This window comes from Gadus macrocephalus, chromosome 11, assembly GCF_031168955.1.
Source record: "Gadus macrocephalus chromosome 11, ASM3116895v1".
NCBI classification, from domain to species: Eukaryota; Metazoa; Chordata; class Actinopteri; order Gadiformes; family Gadidae; genus Gadus; species Gadus macrocephalus.
Window position 1 is genome coordinate 24,558,042 of NC_082392.1, and position 22,960 is coordinate 24,581,001.

General features: G+C 43.3%; 2 long non-coding RNA genes across 2 annotated transcripts; both read left to right on the forward strand.

The window, feature by feature from the left end:
• The first annotated feature begins 3,833 nt into the window (after nt 1-3,833).
• Nucleotides 3,834-14,281, forward strand: LOC132467342 (uncharacterized). The gene is made up of 2 exons (XR_009528006.1): nt 3,834-4,021; nt 13,832-14,281. It is a non-coding gene; the product is annotated as an uncharacterized LOC132467342 (long non-coding RNA).
• Nucleotides 14,282-21,099: 6,818 nt separating this feature from the next.
• Nucleotides 21,100-22,515, forward strand: LOC132468305 (uncharacterized). Its single transcript, XR_009528199.1, has 2 exons — nt 21,100-21,373; nt 22,228-22,515. It is a non-coding gene; the product is annotated as an uncharacterized LOC132468305 (long non-coding RNA).
• Nucleotides 22,516-22,960: the final 445 nt, after the last annotated feature.

A 22,960-nucleotide genomic window follows, 5' to 3' on the forward strand; every position in this document is an offset into this window, starting at 1 on the left:
CATAACCATGAACAATCGTTAACGACGAGTACTCAAAACGACGTGCATTGAAGACAAAGCTATTCTCTGGGGAAGGGGGGGGGGTCTTTATGAGGGGAGGGGGGGACAAAAGGGTGGGGAGGAAAGGTCTGATGACCGGACCTGCGGAGACAGGGACAAAGGGTGGGGAAGGAATTTACGGGGTGAGGGAGGGCCTACCTTCGACAGGCAGGAAGACAGAGAGAGAAAGAGCGAGGAATTGGGAGTTACAAGATTGTACAACGTTAATTACTTTTCAATATTCCATATTGAAACTGTGGAACAACCTTCCTGGTTGCCCAAAAGTAATATGTCTGTACAAACAAAGTGGATTTACAGATATTATCACATGTATACATAAATATTGTTCTCCCATAGATGTTAAATGCTATTAGTTACAAAATTATAGTCAAAATATTATGTGTCCAGAAACTATTGCTTTACCGATGGTTTTCAACTTATTGCTATGGATTTATTGATTCGTAGAGGATGAGGGCACTTAATGAGCGTTCGGAAAACTGTAATTATGAACTAGATATTGATATTTAAATCAAAATCAAACTAAATACCTCAAATATTGGAATGAAATATACAATATAATACTTCCAGCTATTGACTAGTGAAATGTGACAATTATACTTGCACCATTGGCTGAATAAGTAGCTGCCAAAACATTGTTTTCATTTGAAACAGATGGATCTTTAAGGGAATATATTTATGGAGAGAGAACAGATTTCTAGACAGACAGACAGACAGACAGACAGACAGACAGACAGACAGAACACACCGGGGGTCCCTTTGTGCAGGCTACTATTGCAACAAGTCCGCAAAATTTTACGACCGTATAGGTCGTTTGTACTGCCACGGATTACGACCCACTGGAGCGTATCATAAACGAGCGCCTCTACAGGTCGCGGGAGGTATGTATGCCACATATATGTTTTTGCTCTGTGCATTTAGGGTTTTAGCCATTTTATTCAGGTGTAAATGATTTAAGATCAAAACTCAAATCAACGGTTGGAAAAAATAAAAAATTTTGCTAAATCTATTCATTTGATGAGTAGGCTATAAGGATATAAGGATACAACCCGGTATAAGGACAACGCCCATACACTTTATTATACTTACATTACCCGGTATCACGCCAAGGCGTAAAATAGATACATCTGTCCACATCGCAAGGCGTGTTCAGGGTGACGCTTTGCCTGACCAAAGCGTCACCCTGAACACGCGTCCTTCTCCATTCGAAATGAATGGGGGAATTGCACCAACAGCGATACGTTCTCCTAGCATTTGGTGAAATTGTTACGTAGCCATATTAATCGTTATTATCTGAAGGGGAAATGCAATATTTTAGGACAGATACACCATTAAATGTGTTTCTAATGACATTTCTAGCGAGAAATTTACATTTTCCTTGCATAATCTTCAGTCAGTGAATGTGTATGATCTTTATTCATCTTTATTATCTGAATGGGAAATGCAATATTTTAGGATCGATTCACCGTTAAACGTGTTTCTAATAACATTTCTAGCGAGAAATATAATCTTTACTTGCATAATCTTCAGTCAGTGATTGTGTCTGATCTTTAGTTTTATAGTTATTAGGAAGATTTAATCGGCTCGCTCGCATGTTTCAACGACGTCAGGTTGCTAGGGACGCTGCTTTCGCTAAACTAGCAGCTCACGTGTTTCCTGCGTTTGTGTTATTAAACCGTTACTTTATGTAACTTTTAATGATATTGTAATAACCTCAGGCGAGGTATTCAGCGAAGTAAGCTTGATAGCAGGTTTATTGGATTCCACAATCGGACAGGCAGGCACAGCTCCACCGGAAAACTACAACAACCACAACTCCCGCCCGGAAGGAAACCCCCGGAACCCCCTCTCAGAAGGCCCGCCTCTTCCTCCCAAACCCTGTGACGTGAAACACGTTTATCTGAGAGCCAACCCAGTCGCCAAAAGCATACGTTGACAGTGTACGTTTTCGTGAACACTGGATTACGTCGCATTTCAACATAAAATAGCGTGTTAGCACCATGGTTAGCACACACACACACACACACACACACACACACACACACACACACACACACACACACACACACACACACACACAATGCATTTCGCTGCTAAAACAACAACTTGGGCTGCTTCTAGGAGATTTTGGGTGGATTTTGAACGGTATGTGGGCAGGACGTTTTTTGCAGGCAGGACCTGGCAACCCTGCGCTGTTGCCCGAGGTGCAGAAATGCTCCGGAACAGATCTGGATCCACCATGGCCAAAATAATTGTCATGAATAGCATGAATAGATTCATGCATTATCATTCAACTTGAACATGTGTTTTTACAGTATAGAGTGGTGAAGGGATGACGTATGTTGGCCAACCCGGAAGTGAGCGTCGACCTGGGTTTCCCTTGACAAAAAGCCAACGGGTTTTTCCCAGGCCCCCAGGATAGGGCATACTTCCAAGAGAGTCTAGCTGCAGACATCCACCCACACGCTCCAGACATCCACCCACACGCACTTCCGCTGCAGACAGAAACATCCACCCACACGCCGGAAATCGGATAATAAAAAATAAAAATCGGAAAATAAAATAAAAATCGGGCGTTACGTAATGTGTTTACATAAATGAACGGGCGTTAAGTAATGTGTTTACATAAATGAACGAAATAAATTAAGTTATAAAATCTGATAAACGCTTCCGGTTTTGGACAGAAGACCTGACACTCGCTGTTGACTTTAAGCTGGAGCTTATGGCTCTTCTCTTTCTGTAAATACACACACCTTATTCAGAATTCCCTCTGTGTTATACTGCAATCATCTCAATTTAATATTTGATAGGACACAAACTGATACTCGTATTGTAAAGCTGAAGGGCATCAGAGATTGAAGCTAATAATTATTTTAAATACTATGTATGAGTGGACAGGAATAGTTAGAACAATTCCCCTTTAGCTTCACCTTTTCTGACATATTTATATTAGGTCTAGCTATGTTACATTCTGTTGTCTTAATATCATAAGGTTCGACTGCATTCCAACATAATTTATCATATGTTATTAGCACTTTTGCATTCCTAAATTCTTACTCTGAACCATCATTCATTTAATATCTGGCTCTAATTGTCTATAATATTGTCTTACCTTGTGCTGCTGGACCACCTTATTTGCCCATATTTAAATACGACAAACTCAAGTCTGTGTTTTAACTTAGCTCTGTGTGTTACCAAAGTGAATAAGTAAAGTCATACAAAAAATCTATACATTGTAAACGTTATAACACTTTATTAAGAACACTCAACAGATAACTGAACTCAGAACCTCAACACACACACACACACACACACACACACACACACACACACACACACACACACACACACACACACACACACACACACACACACACACACACACACACACACACACACACACACACACACACACACACACACACACGTCACTGGCTGTCCACCCAGCGACCCAGAAACATGGCGTTGACCCGAAGATCCTCCTCAGCTGCCATGTTAAGGAAGACCTCCATGTCTTCCTGAAAATCAAATGTGAAGAGCAGGGGATACTTTTCTTCTTCATCAGTTGAAGAACGTATCCTTTCCAGGAGCTCCTGCTGTTCTTTTGCGTCCATATTCGGAAATGCGGGCTCGACCACCTTCCCCCTGAGCAAACCTGCATTCTGACACAGCCAGGAAACTCCAGCCACAATGTTGTCAAGTGGCCCCTGTTTAATGGAAAATGAAATGCCACCAAGTTGGAATCATTTTATATTCAATTATATTATTTTTGCAACCAGTTAGTTACTTAAAGGTTGGGTATGCGATTTGCGAAACGCCAGCAGATTTTGAAAATACACAACTCAAATGGTCCTACCCCCTCTCCTTCAACGCTGACTCTGACTCCACCCATTCCAAGTACCTGGACGCGCAATCATGCACGAGCGCGAACAGAGATGCGCGAGAGCGAGCCAGGCTAGCGTAGGTTTTCGTTTAACAACATGGCACTACATTCAGCTGTAAGTTGCACCCAGTACCGCGGGAAGTAGGGGTGCTGGGGGTGCTGCAACACCCCCTGTCCGAGGCCCTGTCTTATCACCGAAAACGATCATTTCTAAAAACTCCGGCCAAAGTGGAGATTTCTGAAAACGCCGGTTATGTGTTGTCGTGTCAACGGGGAGAAACGGGATTTTAGGTTCTGAAGCGTCACATTATGCACCAGGAAATGCTTAACGTCATGTGAGCGCCCGCTGTACCGTATTGGTCCGAATATAAACACAAATCCCATTGTAAGACGACCTATATTTGGAAAAAAGATTTGAAGACCAGATCTTGTTTTTATGAATAAATAAATTGTATTCATTGAAATAATATACGAAAATAAAAAGGCATAGAATAAAACACTGCATTGCCACTAAACAGTAGTGCAAATAGGCCGTACTGATGTGTAGCCTATGTTGGGAAAAATAACCTGCTGAGTAGTGATGGTTGAATCTGAGTCAATCGGATTCAAAGAACCGAATCCTTACATTCACCCATGAGTCACGAGTCCGTGGTCTAAATTAACCCGAATCTTTCGGTTCTGGCTGCTACGGACGACATTATTAAAACGATGCACGAATGTCATCAAACTGTAGGTCTATAACAACATTAACACATCCGTTTTTCATCTGCATAGTAACTTAGATTAAGCATATGGACCCGGAGCTGCCAGCTGCGTGGTTGAATAAGAACTTCCTGTAGACAGAGCTGTACACAGATCCAGATCCATAGACTGAGCGAATTCATGGGTCGGATTCGTATCCGGTTGAGTGAAAGACTAACTCAAAGGATTCCGATGAAATGGGTCTGACTCGTATCCGGCTGGGTGAAAGATTAACTCAAAGGATTCAGATGAAATGGGTCTGACTCGTATCCGGCTGGGTGAAAGACCAACTCAACGGACTCATACTAAATGGGACGGGCTCGTACTGAATGTAAATCGTTAAACTCTTTTGTTACAAAGGCATTATTTTACGAGAGATTGTATTCTAACAACTAAAATGAAAGTGGCTTATTAAAAATAAAGTTGTTTGCTGACTATGTGAACTCTCAGAATATTTCTGTGTTTGACGAGCTTCGAAGAGAAAAAAAATTAATCCATACGTTTTTTTCCTAATTCAGATAGCAGTCACGTTGGCGACATCTCCGATGTTTGCAATGCATCCTTTTTAATATTCAAATATGTTCCATAATGTTCGGCCTGCGCTGAGAAAGTCCTTCTTGCGTATTTCCCCTGGATATCCTCAAAACTGCATTACAGTGGTTTGCTGTGAGCGTGCGCATTAGGCACTAGGGAGTGGGCTGCTGGGCTCATTCAGCGACAAAATTTAAACTGATTCAGATTCAAAGGACTCAAAAGATTCAGATCTTTTTAGTGATTCACTCAAAGGACTATGAATCTTCTAAGTGAATCGAAATTCCCATCACTACTGCTGAGTACATCACATGTACATTATAAATATAGCTAACTCCTACCCTAGCCTGATGAGCACATCACATGGACACATTATAATATAGTCAACTCTTGCTCTAACCCAACAACACAAACATGATAATATATAGTCAGGTCAAGGCCGGAGCTGAAGGCCCCATCTCCCAGGCAGGCAGATGGTGGACACTCAGACAATGCACCAGTATCATCTCCAGAACGGGAGAGCCACATTAATTTATCACACAGGAGACATTTTGAGAGCTCTTCCCCGTTAGGAGGAACCAAGAGATACCTCTGCCCACACCAGGGGCCTGAGAGCCACATTAAATTATCACACACGAGACATTTCAGGGGGGCACTCCCCGTTTTAATTTATCACACCGGAGACACGAGGAACTCTCCCCGTTACGAAGCTCTCTCAGGGCCTGGGAGCCAAAACACACAGAACCGCACACACCTCAAACGCACACACCTCATCGAGAGGAGGATACAGCATAAGACTGCATCACACAGGGACTCTTCACCTTCTTCTGAAGCAGACCTTCCACGGAGGCGAAGCTCCGGACGAACCATCAGCGCTGATTAGGGACTTAGACATATTCGATTTCTCACGCTTTATGACTCTGTATAACCGTTGCCACTTTACTTAATAAATCCAAGGTCCTCGTGCCGATAGACTTTATTACCTCTCCGTCTCATTTTATCTGGTCCAGTAGCTAGACAGACCGTTTTTCCCCACAATTTGGTGACCCACAACGTGATTTTTTCTGAATTGAACACGCAACTGGGAAACGAGAGACGGAGAGCGGCACGACCTCGGGACCCCGGAGCACCGGACCGATTCCTGCAGTCTCACCTCGCGTACGCCCAACAAAAGGTAGGCAGAACCTGTTGATAAAATCCAAATTCTGCATAGTTATATAGGAATCACATTAGGAGGTGAGACTGTGAGAGCGGTTCGCTACGGGATATCTCGTGGGGACGAATAGGACCGCATCCCAGTATTTCCCCATAAACCCAATTGACCCTGAACGCGTGACACATCGAATATCGGCTCGTTGCATGGTGAAAGAATACCCTCGAGACCATAGGGCCTATAAGAATCGGGCATAGTGATACAAGACTACCGATGGCCAAGTAATGGATGTGTAATGGAGACACCATATGTCTTAAAGGGGGGGTTAGAGTCCCCTTCTTTGTTTAGGTATTAAATAATTTCGGTGGTAAGGGGGTTAGAGTCCCCAACTATGTCTTAAGGGGGTTAGGGTCCCTCGGGTGGGATTAGAGTCCCCACCTATGTCTTAAGGGGGGTTAGAGTCCCCTTCTTTGTTTAGGCATTAAATAATTTCGGTGGTAAGGGGGTTAGAGTCCCCAACTATGTCTTAAGGGGGTTAGGGTCCCTCGGGTGGGATTAGAGTCCCCACCTATGTCTTAAGGGGGGTTAGAGTCCCCTTCTTTGTTTGGGTATTAAATAATTCTATGTGGTAAGGGGGTTAGAGTCCCCAACTATGTCTTAAGGGGGTTAGGGTCCCTCGGGTGGGATTAGAGTCCCCACCTATGTCTTAAGGGGGGTTAGAGTCCCCTTCTTTGTTTGTGTATTAAATAATTCTATGTGGTAAGAAGGTTAGAGTCCTTTATCAGGGTTAGAGTCCCTTTGCAGAGGAAACGGTGCCTAGGGCATGAGTGACACACAGAGAGAATAAGATAAACTAGGCTCGTTGCGTGGTGAAAGAACACCCTCGAGGCCTAAGGCTCGCCGCCCTTGATAAGTGAATCTGAGGCGCCCGAAGAAGCACAACGATTTCTTGGCCATATATTCATTGCATATGCGGGGACTGACGGACAGACACCTGAACTGACGCAGACTAGGGATAGCAGAGACCTCTCACCCCCACCTTCACGACCAGAGAGCAAGTGCGTGTGTACGGAGTCGAGAACGAGAGTCGGCGTGGGTGGAAGAATAGGAGAGCATGGGTGAAAGAGAGAGACAGAGAGACAGTGTGTATGCGCGTGAGAGTGAGAGAAAGGCTGTGAGCGACTCCGTGTGTGCGCGTGTACGCAAGAGGTGATGTTTCTGTGTGTGTAAGAGGCTGTGAGAGACAGAATGAAAAGTCTGTTGATATGTTTCTGTGTGCATCTGCGAGAGACAGAATGAGAGGTCCGTTGATATGTTTCTGTGTGCGTCTGCGAGAGACAGAACGAAAGGTCTGTTGATATGTTTCTGTGTGCGTCTGCGGGAGACAGAATGAGAGAAGTCTGTTGATATGTCTCTGTGTGTGCGTTTAGAGGAGACAGAGTGAGAAAGGTCTGTTTAGGTGTGTGTGTGAGAAGGAGCGAGAGAGATAGACAAGGAGAGCTAAAGTCGGAGGACGATCGAGAGGGACCATTTTCCCTCTAGACAGTTGGAGGTAGCGATAGAGTGCGTGTTTTTCTAACAATGAACGGTTGTTTCAGGACCACGAGAAGGGACTCTGTATGGTTTTCAGGCCCAGAGTGTAATCCCCTTTCCCATATGTGTAGTCCTCCCATTTGAGGTCCCCGTCCACCATATTTGAAGTCCTCTACTCCACATCATGTTGTAGTTCCCCTCCCTAGAATTGTATGGAAGTTAGAACCTGTGAGGGTGTTTTGGTTCGGCCTGACGAGGCCTGTACCAATTTCGGTGGTCAGCTTCTAGTTTTGTGTATATAGAAATTTGGAAAGGGGGAGCAGTATTAAGTTATATATAATAAAGTGAAAAGTTATTAGTGAATGAAGGGACAGAAGGATCTTTTTGTGTGTGAGAGATAGTTATTAGGCCTTGTTCCATGATGGAGAGTTGAGGATGTTGCATTCCAGGCTTATCTGTTAACGGTCCTAGCTGCTGCTTGACCCTAAGGGGAGTGAGGAAGGGTGAGAGAGAGAGAACACATTTCCCCCCCCATTTGTCGAGCTACACCATTCAGGCAGTACAGAGACACACACTAACACACAGTACAGAGAAAGGATATAGAGTGTGTTCAACTGAAAGCGTGTGGTGGCCATACGCCATAAAATACCACATATCAAAGGAATGCAGGTAGAGCTCTGTTGAGTTTTCAGGCTTTGATAAATTTGTAGTTCCCTGTCTGCCATGTTTGAGGTTCCTTGTAGTCTCTGTCCATAGGTTTCACCTGAACAACCCCTCTGCTGGCCGAGAAAAGGAACTACCCATGGTTTCTCTCACACCCAGCCCCCAGAGCACACTCGCTTTCAAGGCGTTATGGCCGCACCCAACGTGGGAGGGAGACACGCAGAGAGAGAGAGAAGCCACATTCCACCCTTATCTGTTGTCTTGCACCAAACAGCACCCCGTACTGAGGAGGGAGAGAGAGCGTGTTCTCCTGAAGGAGGGAGAGAGTCACAGGGAGACACGCAGTGGATATTCACATTATGGCTAATTTGTTTTTCTTTAAGTTTAGTTTTAGTTTTTTTAGTTTTTTATTCAGGATGATGAACATCCTGACACAGTTATCATTCAGGATGAAGAACATCAAAGTTCATGAGGAGGTTATAAGGACAATAACGTTGATACTTTAATAGGACAACAGTGATGATAATCTAATGCAATTGGACTAAAGAAGGTGTTGCTATTAACTAAGTGATTCATATTATTTTCACACAGGAAAGAATAATTGAATAAATATGGTTATGATAAAGATGAGGATAATAATTAAAAAAATATACATAAAGTAAATACGTAATCTTGATAAACTGTACAATAGGACTACACCAATTAAAATATAGGGTAAATCTCTTCGGTCAAGGATGACGGGGATTAGCGCTACATCTGCTGGGAAGGGATCCTACATGCTATGTTGTCAATTTGGATTCGGAAGTAGTGGGTTTACCTTTCAAATGCCACTACTGCTGCTGCAACACTTTAATAATTTTAACTCTGATAAATTACCTTTTGTTTTATAGTTTCCCTGATGTGTATCCATTACGCACGCTTGGCTGCATAGGACAGATGGGGCTGAAGACTCTGTCTCCATCCCTCCACTTTGCGATCTATACTACCATATGGGTGGGGGTTGATTGTATTCCAGGTACGGCATCCTGCAGCGAGCCAGTATGGAAGGCTGGTTAGCCAACGACGGGTAAGATCCCACCTTGACACCCGGGACGACCTAAGGCAGGCACAGTCACGATTACTTGGCAGAGTCGCTGTGGGCACTGGCTCACTTGATCATGAAGTGACGAGCTGCAACAATCATGGGAAGTCCCGTCTGGGGTGTAGGGTGGAGGAGGAACAGGAGTCAGATATGTCAGCTCTGGCAGCAGAGGTGGTCTTGGAACGGGGCATGTCGCGTTTTATTTTATTTTACCTTTGTGGTATAGAAGGCCACCAACGCATGTACGTTTTTCGGTTTAGTGCATGACTTTGGAACAGCGTGGTCTCCGGCGGCTGATGGTAAACCCACCCATATTGGGCTTTGGTTTTGGACATACTGGTTTCGATTTCCCTTCCCAAAAGATTGGTTTTAGTTTGCTGATGGTTAAGGTTAGACGTTTCAACGTTGGTTGCACCAACGGCGTTCTTAGATTTGCTTATCATTTAATGTGCATGGTTTTGACCATTGCCCAAGGGGGGAGGTATTGAGGAGAATTTAAAAAAAAAATATATATATATATATAAAAAAAATAATATAATAATAATAATAATAATAAAAAAAATTAGAACACAAGGTTTTTTCTTCACCATACTTGCAAACAAACAAAAAAAAACCACAGTGTTCAACAGATGGGTAGAAGCAGTCCCATCAAAAGACCAAAGTGCGGCTACAGTAATCAAGTTTTGGACTAGAGCAGTCATGACAAGGTTTGGAATTCCGTCAGAAATAAGCTCAGACAAAACGTTTATTCAGAGAACACTCAAGTGATTCAACATTTGCATGTCGAATAAAGACTAGTCTGTGTCTACAATCCTCAGACCACAAGGTATGGTGGAGAGAGGAATGGGACGCTTGAGACAAAGATTAACAAAGTTAAATTAGAGTACTAAATTAAAGGACTAATGCACTACGACTGACACTAATGAGTTATCGCATGAAAACTAACAGAACGACGCATCTAACCCCGCATGAAATGCTTAAGGGTCGACCCATGCCTTCACTTAACATTTGAGGGTCCCAAAAGGGACTTCCATTAGAGTAATTAGAAATAGAATTAAGGAAAATATGTTTGAACATCTAACTGTTGTACATAAGTTTGTAATTCCAGCAAGAGAAACACAAAGTTCCAGGGCCAGAGGAGGAGCCAGATGCAGACACGCCCGGAGCCGACGAACTACCCAAGAATGATGCAATCAAATTTTGGCAGGGTTTGAATCAGTCCTGTTTTGGTGGTCCACTATTAACAAAAATGTTGATTGGATAAATAATATATACTATAATCAGCAACGTTTTGTCAATTTTTCCACGGATAAGGTCAAGGGACTATATAGATATAGATATGCTATTGGCAGAGCACGGAGGGGTGTGTGGGATGATGAAGACGACATGTTGTACTTTTATCCCCAATAACACAGCACCGGATGGGTCGGTGGCCAGGGTGCTGGCAGGGTTACAGTCCCTCAGATTAGAGTTGGCAGAGAGCTCCGGCATTAATGAACCCTTCACAGGATGGATGGAGAGCCCAATGAGCGATGGGCGCTACAGGTGCAGCAGGTGCCATCCAAGCTTACCTGGGGATCGAGTATACACCGGAGAGTTTGGACGCAGGACCGCCAGAGGGGCCCGACCTGATCCGGCTGGAGAACAAGATGGAGCTCGGGGATACACACGGGCGAGATTCCAGGGGCCTTGATTGCCCGTTTATCAGATGAGGTCCTGAGCGCAGTTGAATAAAAGGGTCTAATGCTCAGGTGGCGCCTTGCGACCACCTGCCCGTGATGACGCTCAGGACTATTCCGTGGTTTCAGTTGTTCCCGTGCCCCGGGCCTACCCTGAATACCCCATGCGTGTGATTGCTTATTGTTACACGACCAGTTAACTCCTCCTCACATCCTTAGTGTGTGGTCATCTAGGGATGGGTTGAGGGGGATTGCCATCCGTTGTGTACCTCATATCTTTCTGACATTATTATTATTATTTAGGGACACGTTTCATGGTTGCATTTCATTCCTGTGATTGTTATTGTGTAGTGTTTGTGTGATTGTTGCATTTTTGTTTATATCGTTATTGTTTACTGTTAGTTTTGTTGTTGCATTTTGTTGTTGTTGTTATGGTTTGGTGTTGGTTTTGTTGTGTATCATCTGCTGCCAGTATTGTTGGTATTGTCTGCTCGCGATGTAAGGCCGGGGTGGATGCCACCCCTAGGTGGGGTGTGTATGGCATACCCATGTCTGAAGCATGGGTAGCGTTTCTCCCACGTGGTTTCCCCATACACCAGGTCCAGCGAGTTGTTTTAGTCCCATGCTCATGGTTGTTTGTTTTTATGATCATTTTGCCTTCTTTCTGTTATTTCTAATGGTGTTATAATGGTAGTCCCGTGCTGGAGTCCTATCCCTCGTACCCCAAATGAGTAAAAGTCGTCTTGCGACGACTTGAGGGGGATATGTTGGGAAAAATAACCTGCTGAGTACATCACATGTACATTATAAATATAGCTAACTCCTACCCTAGCCTGATGAGCACATCACATGGACACATTATAATATAGTCAACTCTTGCTCTAACCCAACAACACAAACATGATAATATATAGTCAGGTCAAGGCCGGAGCTGAAGGCCCCATCTCCCAGGCAGGCAGATGGTGGACACTCAGACAATGCACCAGTATCATCTCCAGAACGGGAGAGCCACATTAATTTATCACACAGGAGACATTTTGAGAGCTCTTCCCCGTTAGGAGGAACCAAGAGATACCTCTGCCCACACCAGGGGCCTGAGAGCCACATTAAATTATCACACACGAGACATTTCAGGGGGGCACTCCCCGTTTTAATTTATCACACCGGAGACACGAGGAACTCTCCCCGTTACGAAGCTCTCTCAGGGCCTGGGAGCCAAAACACACAGAACCGCACACACCTCAAACGCACACACCTCATCGAGAGGAGGATACAGCATAAGACTGCATCACACAGGGACTCTTCACCTTCTTCTGAAGCAGACCTTCCACGGAGGCGAAGCTCCGGACGAACCATCAGCGCTGATTAGGGACTTAGACATATTCGATTTCTCACGCTTTATGACTCTGTATAACCGTTGCCACTTTACTTAATAAATCCAAGGTCCTCGTGCCGATAGACTTTATTACCTCTCCGTCTCATTTTATCTGGTCCAGTAGCTAGACAGACCGTTTTTCCCCACAATTTGGTGACCCACGACGTGATTTTTTCTGAATTGAACACGCAACTGGGAAACGAGAGACGGAGAGCGGCACGACCTCGGGACCCCGGAGCACCGGACCGATTCCTGCAGTCTCACCTCGCGTACGCCCAACAAAAGGTAGGCAGAACCTGTTGATAAAATCCAAACTCTGCATAGTTATATAGGTCTCATTTTATCTGGTCCAGTAGCTAGACAGACCGTTTTTCCCCACACCTACACCAAAGACTATTCCTGACACTCCTCTGCCCCGCTGTGTTCGCTCTGGCTGTGGTCGCTCCGAACTGTTTCGGCCCGTGGCAAAGCGAGTCATCCTCGCTGCTGTCCAAGGCATTTTGAGACGCAGCATTTATTTAATGCTCATATGACCTAGTGCTGAAAAAAGGTTACATGAAAAAGTGTGAGGGTAGCGGTGGTGCGCTAAACTTGTTCTGTGAGCAGCTGGATGTGAACCATGGTGTGAAGAAAGTGAACACAACGATCGATTTTCAACTGTGCGCGCATGCACTGGTGTAATTGAGCTGCGCTGCTATATATCTTTTTTTATCAATGTAACGAGTTGCGAGTCTAGTGCAGGCTGAGTTTTTTTTTTTCAGCACCCCCTGCTGAGAATACGTTCTCGCGGCTATGGTTGCACCAGATGTTATAAACATTAAACGGTCACATAAATCATTACTATTTATTTTTATTTTTAGTTTGTTTCATATAATTGTATTGGAAGTCCTGGTTTTCACTAGGGTTGCTGCGGTGTGGACATTTTCACAACGAGTAATACACTCGTCTCAACACCGGTATTACCGAGTATAAACGGTATAAACTTTGAAACTATGTCAACCGCCACACAAGCATCGGTTTTTAGACCCTTCTCGTCCTTCAGTTGCCACCAACGTTCGAAAGCAGCGCCTAGGATTATTCTTGATTTCAGTTTTTCTCTTTCAGCGTTTTTATTATCAATTACTCTCTGAAAAAGAGTTTTCCTTCTCTTTGCTGGTGGTGGTGGTGGGGATGGTGGCGTCTTGTCTCCCATGGAAATTGTCTTCTACTGCTAGGTCCAAATGTGGATTAACTAGTTCCAGTAGCTACCGCAGGATAACAACAAACAGGAGCTTGCTCTGGGTCACGAGCTCTGGGTCACGAGTACTGCACGAAGGGGTCGCGCGCGGGGCGCGGGGGAGGGGGAGTGCAGTACGACCGTTTGATTGACGTACTTACTGTCCAATGCAACGAGGTGGCAATCCAAATGATTGGCTGGAGTTTTTCGAGCCCTGCCCGTTCCACAGATGATTGACTTGTTTAATTTTCATGTCAGTACTTCTAACTCAGTGGCTGTAAGCGGGTTATGATAAGGATTTCAAGTAATTTTGCAAAAATGGCCAAAAAAGCTAATTCCGTACCCAACCTTTAAACTAAGACTTGGAATTGTAAGGTTCTACACCCAGGACTGCAGACAAGCCCATCCAGATAATAACACATCAAATTAGACAACAACGGCACTGTGGTGGGAAACATAACTGGAGGGGGTAAGTCTGTCTACAGAGAGGAGGACCTGAAACTGTTGAACACTGAGTGAGTTGAACACCAGAATAATTTTGTCCTCTTTAAATACTTAAAATAATGAAAGACCATCACACCTAGGAGGATGGCACATTCTGTACAAAAGATTATTGTCATGACTGAATGGTGGAAGATTTAGGGAAATTATCATTGATCTTTGTGTCTAAGATCAATGCAGGCAAAAGATAGAGGAAAATAAGTCAGTGACTTATAAAAGTAAGCAGACAAACATTCATAAATATTGTCTACAGACATATACACATACATTCTTATATTCTTTCTACACACATACATATATCACCTTTAAATGTAATGGAATGTTTTATGTGGGATTCCAGGTGGCACTGAAGCTTCGTGTTTACGGTTGGTTTAAAAGTTGGGCATAGGGGGCAGTGGAAAAGTGTGCAGCAAGTTGTGCAGCGTTGGACTTCTGGCTTTGAATCATCCCTAAAAATCGAGTGATGCATCTACAAAAGGCAGATTTTTTTTTTTAGGGGTCCAAGCCAACAGGTTGGATCCCTATTGTTTTTGTAGTGTTTTTTAGGGGTCCAAGCCAACAGGTTGGATCCCTATTGTTTTTGTAAGGATTTTTCCTATTATACTTACCTCCCTAAAAGTGTGCCCACAGCCCAAACCGTAAATGGTGCAGACACGCCAATTGCATGACTAGATCCAGATCTCTTCGGACTACGCAGACGACAAAATCCGGACACTCCGGTCACTAGGTGGCGCTATACCAAGGAATACGCGTTTGGGGCTATAACTCCCACACCGAACCTCCCACAGTCAAAAACTTGTACCCACATATTCACTGGAGTCTGCTGCATCTTTTGGCCTAGGCCACGCCCATTTGCGTCTATAAATTTTTTTCGCAAAATCGCGAAAACCGCAAAATTGTTTTTTCGCTACTCCTCCCACATTTCTTGACCAATTGACACCAAACTTTGCACACGGCATCTTCAGACGAACACAAAAAAATAAATTCGAACACTTTTTTGATCCGACCTTCGACGACGAAACGGTAGCGTTTTGAGTATTGGTTCATGAGCAAAACTAGACGTGGAAAATCGAAAATCCACAAAAATCCAGAATTAGACATCGGATCAAGTCCAAATGTTACACACATGTCGGTGCTAACCTAAATGTCGTTCGATAAAAAAATCGTAAATTTTCGCCACGAGGAAAATTCTCTTCGGAAAATTTCACCACAAGGCGGCGCCAGAAAACGACGACATTGTATATCTCCTAATTGGCCAATGGAATGTTCTGAAAACGCGTTTTGGGCTATAACTCCCACACCGAAGCTCCCACAGTAAAAACCTTTCTATCCACAGATTCACTGGAGTCAGTTGCATCTTTTGGCATAGGCCACGCACATTTGTTTTGAACACATGCTTCGCGTTGTGCCGGCGAAATGCACACTTCTTGGACCCCTGCATAACTGCTTGCAGTTCTAGTTAGGGGTCCAAGCCAACAGGTTGGAACCCTATTGTTTTTGTAAGAATTTTTTTTATTATTATTAGGGGTCCAAGCCAACAGGTTGGAACCCTATTGTTTTTGTAGTGTTTATTTTTATTATACTTACCTGCCTTAAAGTGTGCTCACAGCCCAAACCGTAAATGGTGCAGACTTGCCAAATGCATGACTAGATCCAGATCCGTGGCGACTACGCAGACGACAAAATCCAGACATGCCGGCCACTAGGTGGCGCTATACCAAGGAATACGCGTTTGGGGCTATAACTCCCACACCGAACCTCCCACATTCAAAACCTTATACACACATATTCCCTGGAGTCTGCTGCATCTTTTGGCATAGGCCACGCCCATTTGCGTCTATAATTTTTTTTCGCAAAATGGCGAAAACCGAAAAACTGTTCTTTCCCAACTCCTCCCACATTTCTTGACCAATCAACACCAAACTTTGCACACGACATCTTCAGACGAGCACAAAAATATAAATTCAAACACTTTTTTGATCCGACCTTCGACGACGAAATGGTAGCATTTTGAATATTTGTATATTAGCTAAATTAGACGTGAAAAATCAAAAATCCAAAAATATCAAAGATTAGACATCGGATCAAGTCCAAATTATACACACATGTTGGGGCTATCCTTACTGTCGTTCGATAAAAAATTCGGAAAATGTCGCCATTAGGGGGCGCAAGAAACGAGGAAATTGTATATCTTCTAATTGGCCAAAGGAATGTTCTTCAAACTATAAGGGAACCATCAAGGGGAAAACCCAAGTCTATATAAAAAATATGGCCAAGAATTATTAATGTGGGCGGGAGTAATTTGGAAAAGGAAAATTGTCTTCGGAAATTTCGCCACAAGGCGGCGCCAAAAAACTAAGACATTGTATGTCTCTTAATTTGCCAATGGAATGTTCTGAAAACGCATTTTGGGCTATAACTCCCACACCGAACCTCCCACAGTCAAAACCTTTATATCCACAGATTCACTGGAGTCAGCTGCAACTTTTGGCACACGCCGTGCCCATTTGTTTTGAACACATGCTTCGCGTTGTGCCGGCGAAATGCACATTTCTTGTTGCGTTGTGCCGGCGAAATGCACACTTCTTGGACCCCTGCATAACTGCTTGCAGTTCTAGTTTTTATACTTACCCCCCTAAAAGTGGTACCACAGCCCAAACCGTAAATGGTGCACACACGCCAATTGCATGACTAGATCTAGGTGCGTGTAGACTACGCAGACGACAAAATCCAGACATTTCGGTCACTAGGTGGCGCTATACCTAGGAAAACATGTTTGGGGCTATAACTCCCACACCGAACCTCCCAGAGTCCAAAAACTTGTACACACAGATGCACTGGAGTCTGCTGCATCTTTTGGCCTAGGCCACGCCCATTTGCGTCCATGAATATTTTTCGCTAAATCGCGAAAACCGCAAAACAGTCTTTTCCCTACTCCTCCCACATTTCTTGACCAATCAACACCAAACTTTGCACACGACATCGTCAGACGCACACAAAAAATAAAATTCGAACACTTTTTTGATCCGACTTTCGACGACGAAACGGTAGCGTTTGGAATATTGGTATATTAGCTAAATTAGACGTGGAAAATCAAAAATCCAAAAAATTCAAAAGTAGACATCGGATCGAGTCCAAATTTTACACACATGTTGGTGCTAACCTTATTGTCGTTCGATAAAAAATTCGGAAAATTTCGCCATTAGGGGGCGCAATAAACGAGGAAATTGTATATCTTCTACAAAATTTCGCCGCGAAAACGCTACACTGACTTCTCGCTACTCCTACCACAGTCAAATCCTTTGTATCCACAGGTTCAGGGTAGCGTTTTAAACACATGCTTCGCGTTGTGCCGGCGAAATGCACATTTCTTGTCGCGTTGTGCCGGCGAAATGCACACTTCTTGGACCCCTGCATAACTGCTTGCAGTTCTAGTTACAATTGATGTTGTAATTGTAGAAAAAATTAAGATCAAAGACGATAAATTCTCACAGCACAGCAAACTATTTAAAGGCCGGTAATTCAGTAGTGGTTGTAGTCTAGACGAAAATGGCTGAAATAGAAAAACTTAACATTTATTAGGGGTGTGCAGCAATTATTGTCCCTTCAGAGCATCAACTTTAACTATTATTGGCATATAAGTAATGATGAGATATATTTCTACCTCATACTGTACTTTACATCTGTTTCTCTCTGTCATTATATGTTTTATGAACTGTCTGAGCCCCAGCACCCTATTGACTGGGGGACATTGAACATTTAGAATCTGAGACAGGATAGGCTATTACATAACAGTAATTCATTAACTTTTATCTGTTTTATTACATTTTTCATCTCTTTTACCCCTTTTAACTGAACTAAGTGCTATGATCTCTTAGTTATAAACAGATTGTATGAACTAAACAGGCAGATCGAATATTGAACGATCGATTTTGTCTATTGAATGATATCACCCTTCTCAGCCACCGCTGCGGAGATGAACAGCTGATAGGTGCAACTCTAGTTAAAGCGAAACGAGCTGCGTCAATTCAATTCGTGGTAATTATTTTATTACAACTTAACTCTGTTTTGGACTACAGATGACTGTCAAAAGTCCAAATCTTAAAATCGTTTATGCTCCCAACACATCTACAAATCTCTAAAATCGTTTAATAAGACCGACTATAGGCTACACAACGTTTACAAAAAACATTTGCCTATCTTGCAAAAATGACACCTAGCTAGCGTTTGCCACCGTCAGTGTGGAATAAAACAACAAATGCTTCATATTGGTGTAACGTTCTGTTATTTGTTTGATGAAAAAATCTAAACTTAATGAAACTAATAGATCGGTAAAGAAATGCAAGTCTCGTGCATTTATAATTGTATCGCTGTGTTTTGAATAGTCACCTACCATAACCTCCAAGTGCAGCTGAGCTGAACGTCACATCTTCGTGGCGTGCAGTGAGTCCCGTTGTTACACCGAATTCTGCGACCCACCGAAAAGTGTGACCCGAGGGGGCGCTGTTGAATAATGTGCAACTCGCGCTCCAGACATCCACCAGCACGCAATTTCCGGCGTGTGGGTGGATGTTTCTGGGACTCTCTAAATCGACGCCACTTCGACCTGGGCGGGACTTTACGTCCTACGTCACTCGCTATGGGTTTGCATGTGTGCGCGTAGCCGTTTGTCTCAGGGATCTGTGCACGAACTCCCTTGCACTACAGATTACGAGCGTCAGTGTCATACGCGATGGAGGGTGGGTGACATTCCTACAGTCTGTGATGATAGGCTGTATTTCTACAAATGACTTAATATTACTAGCGATTAACATGACGAAACAACACGAACTAAGCTAACATTAGACTATTGCCATACCAGATAACGCCATACCAGCTAACCCTAACTATTTCTATTAAACTCTGAACCATTTTGCAACAGGCAACTGTGTGTTGGTGCGTCTTATTGCTTCCCACGTCTGCGTCTGCATCTTTCCCACTCCTGGCTAATAGTTTCAGCTTTTGTAGGCCTACTGTATATCAGAAATGATCACCCTGTACCACACTGCTGACTTGTTGATGTTTTGTGAGCACTCACGCAGTTACGCAAAATGGCATGCAAACATCCAGCCCAATATGAAAGAAAAAAGCTAGCTTCATTAAGGAATCGAACCCCTTATCCCCGCATTAATGAGTTGTTCTCTGACCACTAACCCATCAGGTCTTAGTGCATGCGATTCAAGAGTTAACCACTTGACAATCTTTAAACTTCGGTTGCCTAGAAATTGTAAAGACAGTGATGTGTGTACATTGTGCGAGTATCCGTCACTCGCGATGTGTGTGCAGTCCAAAATGAAAGAAAAAACCTTGCATCACTAGGGAATCGAACCCCAAATCATCAGTTGGTCGTTGGTAACTGTAAACAAAGAGATCGCATTTTGTTTAACTGCTAACTAACAAACGGGTTTATGCGTTCACTGAACAAAGATTATGGAAATAAAAGACCACTTTTCCATCAGAAAAATCATCAGAACCGTTATTACCAACCCATAGACACTAAAGCCGAAACCTTTCTCACATGCACACCCATCGCGAGTGACGGCTCTGCGCACACATGCACACCCATAGAGAGTGACGTAGGACGTAAAGTCCCGCCCAGGTCGAAGTGGCGTCGATTTAGAGAGTCCCGGATGTTTCTGTCTGCAGCGGAAGTGCGTGTGGGTGGATGTCTGGAGCGTGTGGGTGGATGTCTGCAGCCAGACCCCTCTCCATACTTCCGCAATCCACCAGTGCTCAGAGGCCAAGCCTGGTATTGCAGCTGTTTAAGCTGGGAGTGGACGGGGGTCCGTCATTTCATGTGGCCCAGAAGTAGATATCGCCGTCCACTCCAATACAAGTGGGGAACAGGATTGTGTCTCCGCAAAAAATGTCTGGATATCAATCAAAGGCTCATACTTATATTTCTACCCTGTTCTAAAAAAATGTAAGTTTTTTCTTTTCAAAACCCCTCCTCAAGCGTTTTATTAGCAGTTTATGTTGGGTGGGCAGCTGAAAGGAGCCGTACTGAAACAAACGGCTCCTTGCTATGGTCCTATTTTGAAGTGCACGGCTCTGTCACACTAAATTTGTACCGGGGGCGAAATTTGTACCGGGCGCGTCATCCAGACGTAATCCACTCCAAATCTGCCTGGCAACAGATGATCGCTTCGTCCGTTGCCTGGCAACGGACGATCGCGTCGAATGACGTGAACATTCGCAAACCTTCTATCTAGCGATCCGTTATCTGTATTGTGCTATTTCGTCCTTGACCTGCTTTAAACACTCAGTTTACTTGCTAAATTTGATTAAACAATTAAATACAATACAAATATAAAGTAAAAACAAGTGTTATCTGTAATGATATCAACATCAGTTATTAGACCGTCACACGGAGCATGCGCAGTTGGATTGGCGCGCTGCATGTTGATGTCTGTTCCAAGATACATCGTGTGTTTATTAAGGAACCCAACAAAACATTACATTATCTAGCGATCCGTTAACTGTATTATGTTATTTAGTCTTTGGCAACATGAGCGCGAATGTTTCTTGAAACCTTCCCGGCAACGGACGACGCGATCATCTGTTGCAGGGCAGGTTGGTAATGGATTACGTAATGATGACGCGCCCGGTACAAATTTCGCCCCCGGTACAAATTTAGTGTGACAGCTCCATTAACTTCCGAATTAACTTCCATTAACTCCATTAACTTCCAAAGTCTGAGATTTGTCCTTTTACTTAACATGAATGGCGTTGAACACGGATATATAACACACATATCATTGAAATAGCTGTAACAGGCACGGACGTATTGATTACCTGAATGATTATGGGAGACCTACGTAATTTTCATAATATTGTTAATTGTCTAATGTTAACATATCAGTTGCGTTGGTAGGTATTTCATTTTCATTTGCTTGTTTAGCTATGTATGACAGGGTTATGGTTAGCTAGGGTGACCAGACGTCCTCTTTTTCCCGGACATGTCCTCTTTTCGAGACCTAAAAAATGCGTCCGGCAGGGATTCCAAAAACGTCCGGTATTTTGCCTCGTCGCAAAAAAATAAATAATATATTATTGTTATTATTATTATTATTTATTTTTTTGCCTCGTCGCATATTTGTGTTTCTGGGTCTTTCACATAACCTACTAGTTATTACCATTGCATATGTCTATGGTTATTACGGCCTTCCAAGTTCTGGAAATGGTTTACGTTCCACCTTCTTGCGCGAGCTGACTGTAGAGAGAGTCTGTCATTGGGCGACCGATCTCAGGGTTGCCAGAGCCACGATAATTATCCTCCAAATACGACCATTTTGAGCCTTTGGTACGTTACTTTGCCATTTCCAATCTGGCAACATTGAGCACCTTGCCGCTTCCACTCTGTTTACAACAGCACATTACATCTGCAGTCATGCCTAAACGTAAATGTAAGTTCACGGACGAACTAAAGAAAAAATACCCATGTTTTCGCCTCGGCCGTGATGCTTCGGAAGCTGAGTGCATGACATGCAGAGCAGGCACTTTCGTGTCAGTGGCAAATAAAGGTGGCAGCGATTTGGAAGCTCACGTGCACTCTACAAAACACAAAACTGCAGCAAGAGGAGAGAGCTCATCGAGTAAAGTGACCGACTTTTTTGTGAGTAAAACCGACACTTCTGTTACGGCTGCAGAGGGTACCCTTGCTTTTCACACTATAAAGCATCACAACAGCTACGATTTTCCCAGATTCGGTGACAGCTCAAAAAATCTACACTACACTACACCCCCCCCCCCCCCCCCCCCCCCGGTCACCCTAGGTTAGCTATGTATGACAGTTGACAATGTTGGTGTATTACAATTCATTATTTGGGTAGGCTACTCCAACTTCGTTGCTGGTCGATATGTAAACATTTACTTTTATATAAATTATTGATTGCATTTTTCGTAAATAGTTAGTTGGAAGGAATCTGTTTCTTAAGCAATAACATTGAACTGAATTTTTTAGGCCTACATACGTTTACTATGTTACTATGGTATTATATGGAGCAATCTTACATATTTATGAAGTTTCCAGATCAATAAAGTTCTATCTCTTTTTATTTGAACTGCCTGTATGTCCTCTTGATTATAGTATTACAGTGTGTACCTTGGTTATCAGCTATAATAGAATGGTGTCAATGTGGTATTGGCATATATATTCCAGAATTTGAAAAAGGATATGGATATAGAGTGGGTGACTTTATCAGTATACTCAATCGAGATGGCCACAATAATAACCGCTCTTAGATGGGTTGTAGATACTAAGTTGGTGACAATGTGGTATTGGCATATATATTCCAGAATTTGAAAAAGGATATGGATATAGAGTGGGTGACTTTATCAGTATACTCACATACTCACATATCAGATGGCCACAATAATAACCGCTCTTAGATGGGTTGTAGATACTAAGTTTTATAACAGATAATTCAATACGTGAAGATTTGGTGATAGAGGTAAAGCATCTTCTTTTAAATATTATAAGCCTTGGTTTAGTTATTCAGTTCTGTT